This window comes from Elaeis guineensis, chromosome 6, assembly GCF_000442705.2.
Source record: "Elaeis guineensis isolate ETL-2024a chromosome 6, EG11, whole genome shotgun sequence".
Taxonomy (NCBI): Eukaryota; Viridiplantae; Streptophyta; class Magnoliopsida; order Arecales; family Arecaceae; genus Elaeis; species Elaeis guineensis.
The window spans coordinates 35099211-35116165 of NC_025998.2; the positions used below are offsets into that span (position 1 = coordinate 35099211).

Sequence of the window (16955 nt, forward strand, 5' to 3'; positions counted from 1 at the left end):
CTAAAGGAATCCCTCAATACTTGAAGCATTTCTTCTGGCTGAGCTTCTTCAAACTTTCAGGTGAACTTGTCGTTCATGGAGGCCGGCATGATGCAACGAATTATAGTGTGATCATTGAGCCACTTCAAATAAGTATCTCAGATCACTCCTCGGATGTTAGGAGCAGGCTCCTCAGGTGCCGGATCTGTTATCAAATAAAGGATCCACTCGTGCTTCAGGACAATCTTTAATTCTGATATCAATTATCAAAATTCAGTCCGATAAGCTTCTCACTATCCAACAGTGATCAGAGTGACAAGTTTGAGACCATATCTGCACACACAAAGAAAAAACAAAGCCTCATTAGTATATAAATTTATTAATCCTAAAGACTTAGACTTTAGTCTAAAGGTCCTCCCACTATTTTATACAAATTGATAGCCTCTACCTCCAATTCGAAGAATTATCTTAATTCTTTAGCAAGTACTAGAATCCATATAGACTACATATAAGCCCGAGGATGGCTCGATCAACCCATATACACCTATGGGTAGGTTCTCAACTAATTATTTTTCTAAACAACTTTTAGTATTTAATTTAGCTTCAGATTTTATTTCAATAGGCGATGGACCTCCACTGAAAGTTTTAGTTAGGTCAAACTATTAACATAAACCTACTCAGTGATTCTACCTAATGAGTGATCAGGTCTGAGGATGACTCGATCAATCCAACCATCATCAGATAGTTTATCAGAATCATCATATGATGAATGATAATTCCATCATTCAGAGATAACATCAGACGGATGGCTCTTGCAATGTCAAACAGAAATAATGAACCTATTATCACTCACCTTAATGAGAGGCTATGATCTAGTTATCACCATAACCAGCTCATTTTAAAGATCTAATAATTTAGAAGATTTAATCGATTTAGAGAAGAGAGAAGAAAAAAAAAAGATCAATGAGTAGACCATAATCCTCTCACTGACTTCACCAAGTCACTGAATTGGATTAGGTCATACTGATTGAACTAGCACTTAGATCAGTCACACTGATCAACCTTAATGGCATGGATAAACTCGAATCACTGAGCAATCTAATCAAAATCTAGTTCACCAATTTGGTCAGATAAGTGAGATCGGTGGGAGGGTCTGCTAAGCTTACCTTAAACAACATCAAAATGGCCAGGTAAGCCACTCCCAATTAAAAACTATCGATCAAAATGCCAAATTTATCTTAGATACTAATTGGTTAACTAGTTTCGATTTGACCAACCTAATAATTTGGGTTCAACCATTGAGCCACAATCAAGGTCCATTTGGTCTAATCAAAGACATGGACTTGACCATCTACAACTATTGTACTAGAGAAATCCTAATTAATCTAATTCAATATTTGGTTAAACTTAATCAATTTCTCTACATGATCAATCAATTCTTTGATTCTAACCTTGGATCTAATCCAATTAAAGAGAAGGACCTGATTTGAGCTAACCCATACCCCATGTTTTATGTAATATTAGATTTAAATCACAATTCTAGATCCGATCAGCTTGATACTTAATTCTCAATTAAGTTTTGCATCAACATGGTTAAGGTTTCGAAAATAATTTTTTATGTAAATTTTTTATATAAAGTCATAAAATATTTTAGATCAAATCAAAATTTTTTATGATTTTAGTCAAAATAATTTTGATTAAACAAGATTAGATGTAACTAACTATCTTAGCAACTTGCATCACATACAACAACACTTAGGGTTTCAAGATCTAGGATTTTACAAGAAAGTAAGTTTTCTCTTTTCACTTTTTTCTTTATGAAACCTTACAGTGGTACCCCTACACACCATGAAGAGCACCCCATTGAATGGGAGGAGAGGGTCATGAAACCCTACTTGCTCCTATGATCGGACGGCCTGGTGATTATCCAATTCGAGTACTTTGCTACTCAGAACATCTAATCTAAATAAATAATAATCAAATTTGAAAATAAACTAATTTAGATCTAATATAAATCATAAATAATTAGATCTAATAATAAAAAATTAGATCTAAAGTCATATTAATTCATATCAAAACAACCTGGCTTTGATATCAGTTGAAGAAAATTTGTGGTAGTGCAGTACATGCAATTAAAAAATTTTATGTAGTAGAAATAATAGATTAAATAATTTAATTCTAATCATATGTATAAGATCTAATCTTAGACTATCACATCAAAATCTTTGATATAAAAAATATTTACTTTATATCTAAAATTAAAAATCACATCAATCTTATCGATGCTGAAATTCTAGATCTAACTATTAGATCTACCATAGGAATCAAAATAAGTTAGAGATCATTATCAAATAAATTTTGATCTTGATCTCCTCTGATCCAATGGTTGGAGAGGGTGTTCCTCAGGTCACTTGCAGCCACACAAAGTCATCTGGCCCTTATAAAAAAATCCACATGAAGACTGGCACAGATCAAGGGCTCGGAGATGCTAATCTGCAAATAACTTTGACAGCTGACCTCTTTCTTCTTCTACAAGCACCTTGGACACTCCAAAGTGATAGAAGATTTGGAGGAGGAAGAGAGGAGGATGAGAAGAGGCTCTAGAAATAAAAAATTTACAAGAAAATTGATCATGGGACGTCCAAGAGAGGGGTCTCCTTTTTATAGACTAGGAATTAGGACTTTCCAAGAAAGGATGCCATGAATCAATGCCAAAACTCCTTTTTGGCATCCTTAAAAATTCCAAAAAAATTATTAAAATATGAAAAAAAAATCTATAGTCTCACATATTAAAGGATTCTTCAAGAAAAATAAAAGAAAAATAATATAGCTCCAACAATATACTATATATAAAAAATCTCTTTCTTTGTCTGCATCTTGTCTCTAATTCGGATCGCATTCAAATTAGGCGAGAGATAATATTATGACTCATCAGCTATATCCGACCACCCTTATTGGATCTTCTCTCATGATACCAAAAATCACATTCCAAATCCAATTAGGCACGGAGAAATTAGCATGGATCCAGATGTGGCGTAAAAGATAAGAATAAAGTCTTAATCTGACTTGGACTCTTCATTTCTAATTCAATTCTAATCCAAATCAAATTTGGATTGAAACCACTGATAGAAATAAGTTTAATCTAATTATAAATTTAAATATCTCATCAAATTCTTAACCAAATTAGGAATTAATCGAGTCCAAACCCTGATCGAATCAGGATCAAATTTTTCTTGTAATCGGATTTGATAATATCAATCCTAATCTGAGTCGAACTGAATCTAATTCAATTAGAATTATTCTAAAGCTCTTTACTTAATTAAATTGATTTAATTAGTAATCTAATTACTAATTAATTTTCTATAAATAGTAAAGTCCCAATCTCAGTGGGACTCTTCCACAGAGTCCTAGTCCAAGTAGGACTCTTCACCAGAGTCACAATCTAATTGGACTCTTCAGCCATTAGATTTGATCAAATCTTCTAATGCATGGGATCCCATAGGTTCGAATCTAAGTCAGTAGCATAGGAGCAACTTTCTATATCAATCGATGTAACCATCTAGCAATGATGACCCAACGACTGGATGGGTCGAAGTGTTGCAAAGTAACCTTCTAGAACCTACTGGCGTATGGTTACTATATAATTTATTTCTTTGACCCAAATACTCAAGATGACTTAGAGTTTAACTGTCAACTCTAATTAAGTCGGTCATATTATATTTTAATCTTTCAAATCCATCTCATAGATTATCCTGACCAAGATTTTACTAAATTGAAATACACTGATGCATATCTCCCACCAATTCAGAGGGGTCAATTCCATCTTGACTCACACACTGACTTGATAAGTATTTGACTGCACCTAGTATCCTTCCATTACTAGGTTAGAAACTCAGATAATCTGGTATTAAAGTATAATGAGTTGCTTATAAGTCACCGTGGTGGTCTCAGGTTGGAGGGACACTTATATCCATACCCTTCACAAGCTACTCTTGACAGCAGAGTGCTTGGTATATGGTCACGTTCGATGTGAATGTACTCCTATATTTGATCTGCATGCCATAACAATATCTTCACACTCCTTGGTTAAGAGAACAAACAACTCATATGGCACACAACGACCTATACTTGATATTGTTATCGTCCTAATAATAGCATATCATTTGATCACGAACAATTTTAAGGACTTAACGACAAATCCTCCTTTGTTGATATATATAGTCCTAAGGACTTCATTACAATATAGGAGTTCAAAGATAATCAATTTATAATAAAAATATCAAATAATTTTTATTAATAAAAATTCAATATAGTTTGCAAGATGAGCACAATCGTCTAACGATTCACTTTGGGATATATTTTTTAATAAAATAAAAATTAGTTAGCATAAATTATAAAATAATAGGAACAATATTGATTGAATTGCTAACAAGAAACAAGATCTACTGAATAAACATGATAATATAATATAATATTTCATACAAAATATGTACATCTTAAATATCTCTTAATCAATTAAGAATCAGTCAATATTTTTCTCCTTTAATATCCATCTTAACTACACTCGTAGCATTTAGATCATCAGTTGAGGCAAGATTATAAGGCATACACTGTGTATAAATCTCATCATCCTCTACTTTCAATTCTTTTCCTATATTATATAAGTCTCTAGGTTTCATTCTCACAACAATAGCCCAATCCTTATCTTTTGATTCTTGTACAAAAAAATATTTGACAAGCTTGAGATGAAAAAATGAATGGATCATCTTTTAATAACCTTCAAGTATGTATCAATCTAAAAAATTTACAAGTGTGAATCCATTCGTATCTTGCTTCAAGCCCTTGGTGAGTTTATATTCACCCAATTGCATAGAAATAATATAAACTTTAAATTTTCCATAACAATCCAACTTAAAAGAATTTGTAAGTATACCATAATAAGTCTTTCCATTTGCTTCCACCGTGACTTCTCTATTTTATATTTTTCTATTTTTTTTATTTTTTTATATAAAATTTGAATCCATTAATGATGAAATCATTATATCTATTTATAGTATTGTTAGGACCTCAAGTAATGATAATTAATTCATCTAAATAGTTACTTTCCATCATCATTGGTATCTAAAAATTATGATAAAATTATTAATGTATTATTTATTTGATGTTAATAAATGTATTGCAAAATCAATTCTTTTTCTCATATAGATGACTAACTTGTTTAAAAAGCATTCAGAAAATAACTCAATTAATGATCATTGCTTAATCCTTGGATTGGGTCGAATGCTATTATTTGCTCATCTTTGAGCAACCAAAAATTTGCTACAAGAAAATTGATTCATTGATTAAGAATATTATATATAATGATAATGAAAAAAATCAATATATGACTATACTAACCTATGATATTGAGATACTATATCAGTACGAAGTAACACATAATGTTGAGCTTGTGCCAAAATTTTTTTTATCAAGAACCACACTTTCAATATTTCCTAAAACTCTTCCAGTAGTTGAGAACTTATAAATTTCTGAGAATAATAATATCATAATTTTTTTGAGATCGATTAAAAATGGTCTCTACACTTTCAAGATATCTTGAATAAAATATTAAACACTCTTCAATAATATATCCTTCCATAATTGAGCCTTTAGGATAGGCTCTATTTTAGACATAATCCTTTAAACGCACAAAATGCCTTCAAAAACTATAAATTTATTAAAATATTAATACAATAATGACACTACTTATACTAAGTATTTCTAAATTACAACTATAAAGTTTAGCAATATCACTGCTCAATAGGATACATCCATTTATAATGTATCGATCTATTAAGTTTTACTTCCATAGCTAAATGAATAAGTAGATGAACCATGATAGTAAAAAATCTTAGAGAAAAGATCTTCTCCATTTGACAAAGTATAAGTGCAACACTAGACTCTAATTGATCAAGCTTTTATGGATCAAGAACTTTGGAACATAATAACTTAAATAATGATGACAATTAAGCAATAATAGCAACAACTTGTTTTGGCATTGATGACCTTAATGTTGGAATGTGTAGACGATTTCATGCGTGTATTTTAAATTTTTTTTAAAAAGTTATAGTAGAAGATAATTAGATTAATCAAATTAATCTAACATGCATATGATCTAATCATCAAATCAATCTACTCTAGGATCTATGATACGATATGTTACATATAAATTTAAAAAATACTGGAGATAAAATTAGCATGCATACATGTGAGCAGTAGATCACATCTACTTCTAATCTAAGTTCAGAATTTGATACCTTTGCACAAGTCGATGATCTCTATCATTGAGAATATGGTGGAGAGGATTCTTATTGGTTGCTCACAGCTGCATACGTATCCGATCTCTACGAAAAATTCACTCGAAGCCCCGATCTGATCAGTCTTCTCGGGAGTGCTAGCTCGCATGAAGCCTTCTTCTTGACTGATCTGAATCCTTTCTTTAAATCTTTGGAATCTTTTCAGAAGTTAAAGATAAATTTTTAGAGGAGATAAAGAGGTGAAAGAAAGATAGAGAAGAAAATATTTTTTTTTTAATTTATTCTCTCTTCCCAAACCCAAAGGGTCAAAAATCTGAAATTTAAATTTTTGCACACACCCTAAGAGAGAGAACCCTCCTCTCTATTTTTCACGTTATGAACCATGCCCAAACTTCTTTCACATGAAGATCTCTCTTCTGGTATCTTATACACATAAAAAAATCATAAAAGTCCCTTTTATAGGTGTATAAGGAGGTGGGGTGAAGAGTCCTAGTGATCCAGGACTCTTACAGGATTCTGCCTCCCTTCATAATTTCACATCCCAAAATATGACAAAAAAAATAGGGAACACCTCTTCTCATATTTTTTTATGGTAAATTAATTCACTAATCTTTCATAAAAAATCTCTTCAAAATATTACATATATAAAGAGAAAAAAATTTATTGGCATGGAGAGGTGATCTGGATAAGAACAGATTCTCCTGATAAGAAATATTTTGAAATCTAATTTTAGAATTTTTTTTATCAAAACTAAATTATATTTGGAAATGAGATAGAAAAGGGAAAGAACTCTTTGAGATAAAAAAATCTCATACAAAACAATTTTGTGCATGGAGATATATGGCGTGCAAACTGGATTGGCACAGGGAGAAGAGTCCTATTCCAATAAAGACTCTTAATTTCTTTATTTGAATCAAAATTAAATCACATCTGGTTTAGTCCAAATAAAATATATAAAATTCAATCCAATTAAATTTATAAATTTTTAATCAAATTAAAAATTGATTGAATCAAAATCCTGATCAAATCAGAGATAATTCTCCCTTAGCGATTAGGTCTTCTCATAACCTAATCGGATCAAACCTAATTGAATCTAATTCAATTAGATTTTATTTAATCCTCTTTGCTCAATCAAATTAAGCTAATTAACAATCAATTACTAATTAATTCTTCATTAATTTACTAACACTTGATGAATTAATTTATTATAATTTTTGCATAAGGTTAACCATCAATCAAATTGATGATTAAGCCCTTGAATGATTCTCAATCATTGATCAGCCACATGCTCAGTTGAAAATTTTTTTTGAGTGTGACCCCATAGGTTCAAACCTAAGTTGATAGCACAGAAATATCTTTCTGAATCAATCGATGTAACTATCTAGCAATGATGATCCGACATCCGGATAGGTCGAATGATGACAAAGCAACATTCAAGAACCTATTGGTATATGGTTACCCTATAATTCATCTCTTTGATCCTAATGCTCGAAGATGACCTAAGATTTAACTGTCAATCCTAGATAAGTCATCTACATTATATTTCAATCTTTTTCAAGTCCATCACATGGATTACCCGGGATCAGGTTTTGCTAAATTGAAATATACTGATGCATTCTCTTATTAATTCTGAGGGATCAATCCTATTTTGACTCACACACCAACTTGACAAGTACTTGACTGTACCCAAAAAATTTTTATCACTCAATTAAAAATTCAGTTAGTCTGACACCAAAGTATAGTGAGTTGCTTGTAAATCACCATGATGATCTCAAGTCGGAGGGTCACGTATACCCATACCCTTTGCGAGCTACTCTTAACAGTAGAGTGCTCCGTAGTGAGTCACGTTCAGTGACGATGTACTCCTATATCTCACCTGCATGCCATACCAATATCTTCACACCATTTGATTATGAGGACAACCAATGCATATGGTACACAACGACCTATACTTGATATCGCTATCGTCCTGTAATAGCGTATCATTTGGTCGCGAACCAATTTAAAGACTATGCGATAAATCCTCCTTTATCGATCAAAGTAGTCCTAAGGACTTCATCACAATATAGAAGTTTGTTAGAAGATGTATCTTTGTGATAAAAAATATCAAATAATTTTAATTATTTATCAGTTCATATATATTTATAATCAGCACAATCGTCAAACGATTGACTTTAGGACACAATTCCCAACAACTCCCACTTGGACTAAAGCCAATCAGTATAGTATCATATACCTATCTTCGATTTATCATCTTAGAACTCCTAGGTACCGAGGTTTTAGTAAATAGATTGGTCAAGTTCTCCTTTCCGTCGATCTTTTAAAGATTGACATCATCTTAATAGATTTCTTGAATAAGGTGGTAGTGATATAAAATGCTTGGTAAGCTAATGGAACTTCGACTCTTTGGCATGAGCTATGGCTCTGGTGCTGTACAATACAGCAGGACCATCATCGAAGGATGCCACTCCTAGCTTATCAGTGAACTTGTACAATCACATAGCTTCCTTGTAAGCATTGAATACTGCAATGCATTCTGCCTTGTAATTTGAATTTGGCTATATTACTCTGCTTGAAATTTTTCCAGTAGATTGCTCCATTATTTAAGGTAAGGATATATTCTAACATGTTCTTGCTATTATTATGTCCAACTAAAAATTAAAATCAAATTCTATAAGTTTTAAGTCAGATTCTCCATAACCAAATCATCGGTCTTTAGTATTTCTCAAATACCTAAGGATGTCCAACCAGTGATTCTAATCTGGATCTTGCAGGTATCCACTCACTATTCTAGTGAGTATACCATATCCGATCTCATGCATGGTGTAATGATTGAACAAATTTTACTCATAAACATCCTATGTATGTTGGACTGAAAAAACCAAGCAGTCTCTTAGATCTATCTCTATAGATCTTCATCACTAGGATGAGAGATGCTTTTCTCAAAGTTTTTTATGGAAAATAATAATAACAGCAAAATTTTTATTCTCTATAATGTAAGAAATGTCATTTCTGATTAAGAGAATATCATTCACGTACCAGATAAAAAATACACTCATAGAACTATTAACCCATTTGTATTTGTAGGATTCTTCTTCGTTCTCAATGAAGCCATGCATTTTGATCACTTATCAAAATATACGTTTCAACTCCAAAATATTTAGCATTGCCACAAGAGAAAATATCTCGTTATGGTCAATACCATAATGTTGACAATATCCTTAGGCAACCAGACGAGCTTTGTAGATCTCCGCCTTCTCATCTGCGCTACTCTGATCCTATTGGAGATCCACTTATACTCTATAGGCATTACCCCTTTTAGTGAATCAATGAGTGTCCATGCACCGTTAACCTTCATGGACTCTATTTTGGACCTATGGCTCCAAGCCATTATTCGGAGTCAAACCTCTGCATGGTATCCATGTAAGTGATCAAATTTTTATTGTTCTCATCGAGTTTAATAGGATTACATCCCGAATCTAGATACCAAAGTTTCTATCTGACGGATGTGGTGCTCTACCAAATCTCCTTAATGGTGCCTCCACAATGGATTTCGAGTTTGATCTGATCAAATCCAGTTCGATGGATTTACTAGATTATATCAGTTTTTCTACTTGTCAAACTTCATAAGTTCCATATTAAAGGCATCAGTACCTTCACCAGGTACTCCTTTTCTAAAAGGAATGTCGAACAACTTTTATTCTTTAGCAAGGTAGAAGTTATATCTCTTTGATTCTTTGAGGTACCTTATAGAATAATATATATAGGACCGGAATCCAACCTAATTGGTCTGTAATTGCTTGATATAAACCAAACACTCTCAAACCTTAAGGTAAGAGAATATTGGCTTATGCCTAGTCCATATCTTATATGGAGTTATTGCAACTGATTAATTCAGAATCCAGTTCAGAACATAACAAATAGTCTTAAGAGCATAACCTTAAAAAGAGACTGACAGACTTATAAATTTCATCATGGATCGAACTATGTCTAACAAAGTCGATTCCAATAAGAGAGAATCCTATTCTCTTCTAGATATATCAAAAACTCATCGAAAAGGTATACTCCTCTTGGTCTGACCAAAGAGTTTCAATACTCTTTCAGTTTATTTCTCTATCTTATTATGAAATCATTTGAACATCTCAAATAATCTAAATTTATGGCAAACATGTTCGTAGATCCAATATCAGTATATATCAGATTCAGAACATCTTTGGCTTGTTCATCTTTTCCAGCAAAAGGTTACTTGGTCATCTTACTAAAGAGATAAGATTAATAGATTAACAATGATTCACAATCATTGACTTCGAGAATTATCTCCAGTTGATCTTATTCTTGTTTAATGATCGACCCTAAATTACCAAAGGTAGACATTTGTAATATTATCTACTTTAGGGATTGTTTGTTTGATTGTGTACAACACACTAACAGGCTTTGACTATTCATAAATGTCATTTCTTAGTTGTCCACATAATTTTGACATCATTCATAATGAAATCATAAAATTATTAGACAATAGTGACAATCACTAAAACAATATTGTTGAAATTGAAAATAAGCTCGATGATTTCTAAAATTAGGATTGAAATATGACTTTCAACTCTAATGTTTAGAAATCTCTTACTTTATTTTCAATCTTTCTACTAACCTGAAGTCATTGCAACAATTTACATAAACTTCTGATATCCAATACCCAGATAGTAGTATTACAGATAGAGAAATCATATGGTAATATCATATAAGTACCTTGTTCAGCAATCCTTTGCTGATTTTTTAGCTTGTTCAGATCAAGGGACTCTGCTAGACTAGGTTAATCTGAGACTCTTTTGTCAGTTCAGACTCATTAGCCCATGCATGACTCTTTGCACCTTCTTATTCTTTTTCTTTCTCAAAGAATTATTGGCACACTGAAGACACATCTTCAGAGATGCGAAAAAACTTCTTCAATATTTGAAAAAATTTCTTTCACTAAGCTTCATCGAATTTATAACTAAATTCATGTTCTTTGCTGCTCTCAATGACACCACACAGTGACATGATCATTTGCCCACTTCTGATAAGTGTCTTTGATCGTATCATATGTGTTGGATATGAGAACTTCAGGTACTGGATCTATAATCATATATAGGATCCATTCATGCTCTAGAACTATTCACAACTTTTGATATCAATTATCGAAGTTGGATCCTATAAATCAATCACTATCAAACAGTGAATGGAGCAACGTACATCTAGCTATAACTAAAAAAAAATATAAGATCTCTATGTTTATAAATTGATTAAGCCTAAAGATTTGGACTTTAGTCTAAAGGATCTTCCACTATTTTATACGAATTGATAGCCTCTACCTTCAATTCGAGGAATTACCTTAATTCTTTAGTAGGTACTAGAATCCACACAGACTGCATACAAGCTCGAGGATGGCTCGGTCAACCCATATGCATCTATGTGTAGGTTCTCAATCAATTATATCTTCAAATAATTTTTAGTAATTAATTTTATCCTAAATTTTATTTCAGTAGACGATGGGCCTCCACTGAAAGTTTTGGTTAGGTCAAACTATTAACATGAACCTACTCAGTATTTCTAACTAATGAATGATCAGATCCGAGAATGGCTTGATCAACCCAACCATCATCAAATAGTACAACGAGTCATCATATGATGAATGATAATTTCATCATTCAGAGAGAACATCAGACGGATGGTGCCTGCAATATCAATCAAAAATAATAGATCCATTATCATTCACCTTAATAGGAGGCTATGATCTAGTTATCCCCATAACTAGCTCATTTTATAGATTTAATAATTTTGAAAATTTAAGAATCAGTTAAAGAAGAGATGAGAAGAGGTCAACCAGTAAACCACAATCCTCTCACTGACTTTACTAAGTCATTGAATTGGATCAGGGTCATACTAGTTAAAATGGCACCTAGATCAGTCACACTGATCAACCTTAATGGCATGGGTCAACTCGAATCACTTAGCAGTCTAATCAAGATATAATTCATCAAATTGGTCAAATAAGTGAGATCGATGGGAGGATCTGCTAAGCTTGCCTTAGACACCATCGAAATGGCCAGGTAAATCGCATCCAATTAAAAACCATCAGTCGAAATACATACTTATCTTAGACATCAATTGGTTAATTAGTTTTGATTTGACCAACCTAATGATTTGGGTTCAACCACTGAGCCATAATCAAGGTCTATTTGGTCTAATCAAAGATATGGACTTGATTATCTACAATTATTGTATTGATTCTAAAAAAATTTTGATTTAATCTAATTCAATATTTGGTTAGATTTAATCAATTTCTTTAGTTAGTCCATAACTCTTTGATTCTAACCTTAGGTCTAACCCAATTAGGAGGACCTAATTTGAGCTAACCCATGCCCCCATATTTTATGCGAATGACATTAGATCTTTAATTCACAATTCTAGATCTAATCGATTCTGCTCTTAATTCTCAATTAAGTTTAGCATCAATATGGATTTAGGTTATGGTTTGAAATAATTTCAACCTTTTATTTTGTAAATAATTTATAATAAATTTTATGCAAAGATTTTTTTATTCTAAAATTGGGTCGACTCAATCAACATTAAGCTGGCTATACAAGGAGATTGGGTTAACTCAGTTCAAAACTGGATCAGCTCAGTAATTATGCGAGCACGTTTCAGATCTGAAAAATTTTATATAATCCTAAAATAAAATCAATCATAAATACCTTTTTAGATCATATCTAAACTTATTTATGATTCAAGATTTTATTTTCTCATGATTCAAATAATTTGAATCAAATAGATTAGATGTCTTACATTTCATACAACTTTGTATCACATACGACAAACCTAGAGTTTCAAGATCTAAAATTTTGTAAAAAAGTAAGTTTTTTCTTTTGCATTCTTCTTCATGAGATTTAATCACATGGCACCCCTACACGCCATAAGAGTACCCCATCGAATGGAAAGAGAGGATCTTTAAACTCTTCTTGCTCTTATGACTAGACGGTCTGGTGATCAACCCAATCCAAGTACTTGCTAATCGGATCATCTAATCTAATCACATATTATATATGTTTGAACTTAGATCTAATCTAAATTATATTAGATCTGATTACAATCTTAAATCACATCTAAATCAGATCATAAACATCACATGCGTGATATAAAATCAGATTTTATTGAAGATCAGCACAAACTAGGACAATCTTTTTACTGTGAGGGGTAAACCCTATAGTAGGACAACCTTATATCAGTTTGTTTGATTAACCATTAATTAAATTTAGATCTAAATATCATATATCAGATCTAAATAAAATTAAATTTTAGATTTAATATGTACATAAATCATGTCATAACGAACCTGGCTCTAAGCCCACTATTGGGATGCACAGGCGATTTCATGCATGTATTTCAAAATTTTTTCAAAAAATTATAGTGAAAGATAATTAGATTAATCAAATTAATCTAATATATATATGATCTAATCAACAAATTAACCTACTCTAGGATCTATGGTATGATATATTACATATAAAATCTAAAAAATATTAAAATAAAATCAGCATGCACGCATGTGAGCAGTTGATCACATCTACTTTTAATCTGAGTTCAAAACTCGATACCTTTGCACGGGTCGATGATCTCCATTACTGAGAACATGGTGAAAAGGATTCTTGCTGGTTGCTCACAGCCACACACACGTCCGATCTCTACAAAAAATCCACTTGAAGTCCTGATTTGATCGGTCTTCTCGGGAGTGCCAGCTTGCATGAAAATCTTCTTCTTGACTGATCTAGATCTTTTCTTCAAATCTCTGAAATTTTTTTAGAGATTGAAGATGAATTTTTGGAGGAGATGAAGAGGTGAAAAAAGGATGGAGAAGAAAATATTTTTTTTTAATTTATTTTCTCTTCCCAAACTCAAAGGATCAAAAATTTGAAATTCAGGTTTTTGCACACACCCCAAGAGAGAGGACCCTCCTCTATTTTTCACATCATGAACCATACCCAAACTTTCTTCACATGAAGACCTCTCTTTTGGTATCTTACACACATAAAAGAAACCACAAAAACCCCTTTTATAGGCATATAAGGAGGTGGGGCGAAGAGTCCTAGTGATCCTAGACTCTTACAAGATTCTACCTCCCTTCATAATTCTACATTCCAAAACATGATAAAAAAAATATGAGATGCTCCTTTCCATATTTTTTTAGGGTAAACTAGTTCTCTAGCTAATCTTCCATAAAAAATTTCCTCAAAATGTTACACACATAAGGAACAAAAAAATTATTGGCATGGAGAGGTGATCTGGATAAGAACAGATTCTCCTGATAAAAAATATTTTGAAATCCAATTTTAGAACCTTATTTTTATCCAAATCAAATCAAATTAGGAGTGAAATGGAAAATAGAAAGAACTCTTTGGTATAAAAAAAATCTCACACAAAATAATTTTGTGCATGGAGATATATGGCATGCAAACTGGGTTAGCGCAAGAGAAGAGTCCTATTCCAATAAAGACTCTTAATTTCCTTATTTGAATCCAAATCAAATCACATTTGGTTTAGTCTAGATAAAATATATAAAATCTAATCTAATTAGATTTATAAATTTTTAATCAAATTAGAAATTGATTGAACCAAAGTTCTGATCAAATCAGGGGTAATTCTCCCTTAGCGATTAGGTCATCTTATAACCTAATCGGATCAAACCTAATTGAATCTAATTCAATTAGATATTATTTAATTCTTTTTGCTTAATCAAATTAAGTTAATCAGTAATCTAATTACTAATTAATCTTTCATTACTTTACTAACACTTAGTGAATTAATTTATTATAACTTTTGTATAAGGTTAACCATCAATCGAATTGACGATTAAGCACTTGAATGATTCTCAATCATTGATTAGCCACATGATCAGTCAGAAACTTCTTTTGAGTGTGACCCCATACGTTCGAATCTAAGCTGGTAGCACAAGTATATTTTTTTGAACCAATCGAGGTAACCATCTAGCAATGATGACCCAACGTCCGGATAGGTCGAATGATGGTGAAGCAACATTCAAGAACCTATTGACGTATGATTATCGTATAATTCATTCTTTTGACCCTAATACTCGAGAATGATCTAAGATTTAATTGTCAATCCTAGATAAGTTATCCATATTATATTTCAATCTTTTTCAAATCCATCACATGGATTATCTGGGCCCAGGTTTTGCTAAATTGAAATATACTGATGCATATCTTCTACAAATTCAGAGGGGTCAATCCCATCTTAACTCATGCACTGACTTGACAAGTACTTGACTGTACCCAAAAACCTTCCATCACTGAATTAAAAACTCAGTTAGTCCAGCATTAAAGTATAGTGAGTTGCTTGTAATTCACCGTGGTGATCTCAGATCGGAGAGATACTTATACCCATACCCTCTGCGAGCTATCCTTCACAGCAGAGTACTCCACAGTTGGTGGCATTCTGTGATGATGTACTTCTACATCTCACCTGCATATCATACCAGTGTCTCTACACTATTTGGTTATGAGGATAATCAATGCATATGGCACACAATGACCTACACTTAATATCGCTATCATCCTAATAATAGTATGTCATTTGGTCGCAAATCAGTTTAAAGACTACGTGATAAATCTTCTTTTATCGATCAAAGTTGTCCTAAGGACTTCATCATAATATAGAAGTTCGTTAGAAGATGTATTATTGTGATAAAAAATATCAAATAACTTTTATTATTTATCAGTTCATATACATTTATAATCAGCACAATCATCAAACGATTTACTTTAGGACACAATTCCCAACACTTAAAGCCGGTGAAAAAATATCTTGCATCAAAATATGCCCATCATGACTTTTAAGATTTGAAAGTTTTCACTTTTTGAGATTTACACATATTGAAATATTCGATGCATAGCCATCAAGAATCTTGATATTTTTTAGAAATGTTAGAATAAGATCTTTCTCTCGATTGAACATTGCATAACATACAGGAGGTATATAAACTTTACCATTAGCAAGCTCTTTCAGATAAAGCTCATGTCTTATACCCATCTCTTTCAAATCTAAACATGCTTTTAAGTTATCTATACTCTTTCCATCAATATTTAATAATGCTCCAATTAAATTATCATAAATATTTTTTTCTATATGCATCACACCAAGATTATGCCTGAGAAGATTATACTCCAAATACGATAAATAAAAAAAATACTCTTTTTCTTTCATAACTACTTAACAACTCTATGTGTAGATGTCTCCATTGTGTCATCATCATTTTGATTTTCATCTGTACAATTATCATTATCGTAAAAGTTATCAGTATCATCAAACACTCCTGCATCAAGATTGTGAGTAATGACATCCTCTGTCAACTCTTCATTCGTTGAGCTTTCAACATATTTCTTTTCTTTTTTCTTAAATTACTTGAAAATCTTACCATACCTGTGATTGATGCTATACATTTGTATAAGAACCTTAGTTTGATATAAGGGTATAGGAGCATATTGCAATTCTATAGTACCATCAAATATATCTTGTTAAAATCGAAATGGATGGTTGGCTTCCAACCATCGACGATGGCCCATATAGCAGAATTTTTTTCCATATTTTAATCAATGTGAATGGATAGAATCCCTGTAAGAGGGACATGCA

General features: G+C 32.0%; 1 pseudogene; it reads right to left on the reverse strand.

The window, feature by feature from the left end:
* Positions 1-5163: 5163 nt before the first annotated feature.
* LOC140858790 (uncharacterized) lies at positions 5164-16280 on the reverse strand (annotated as a pseudogene).
* Positions 16281-16955: the final 675 nt, after the last annotated feature.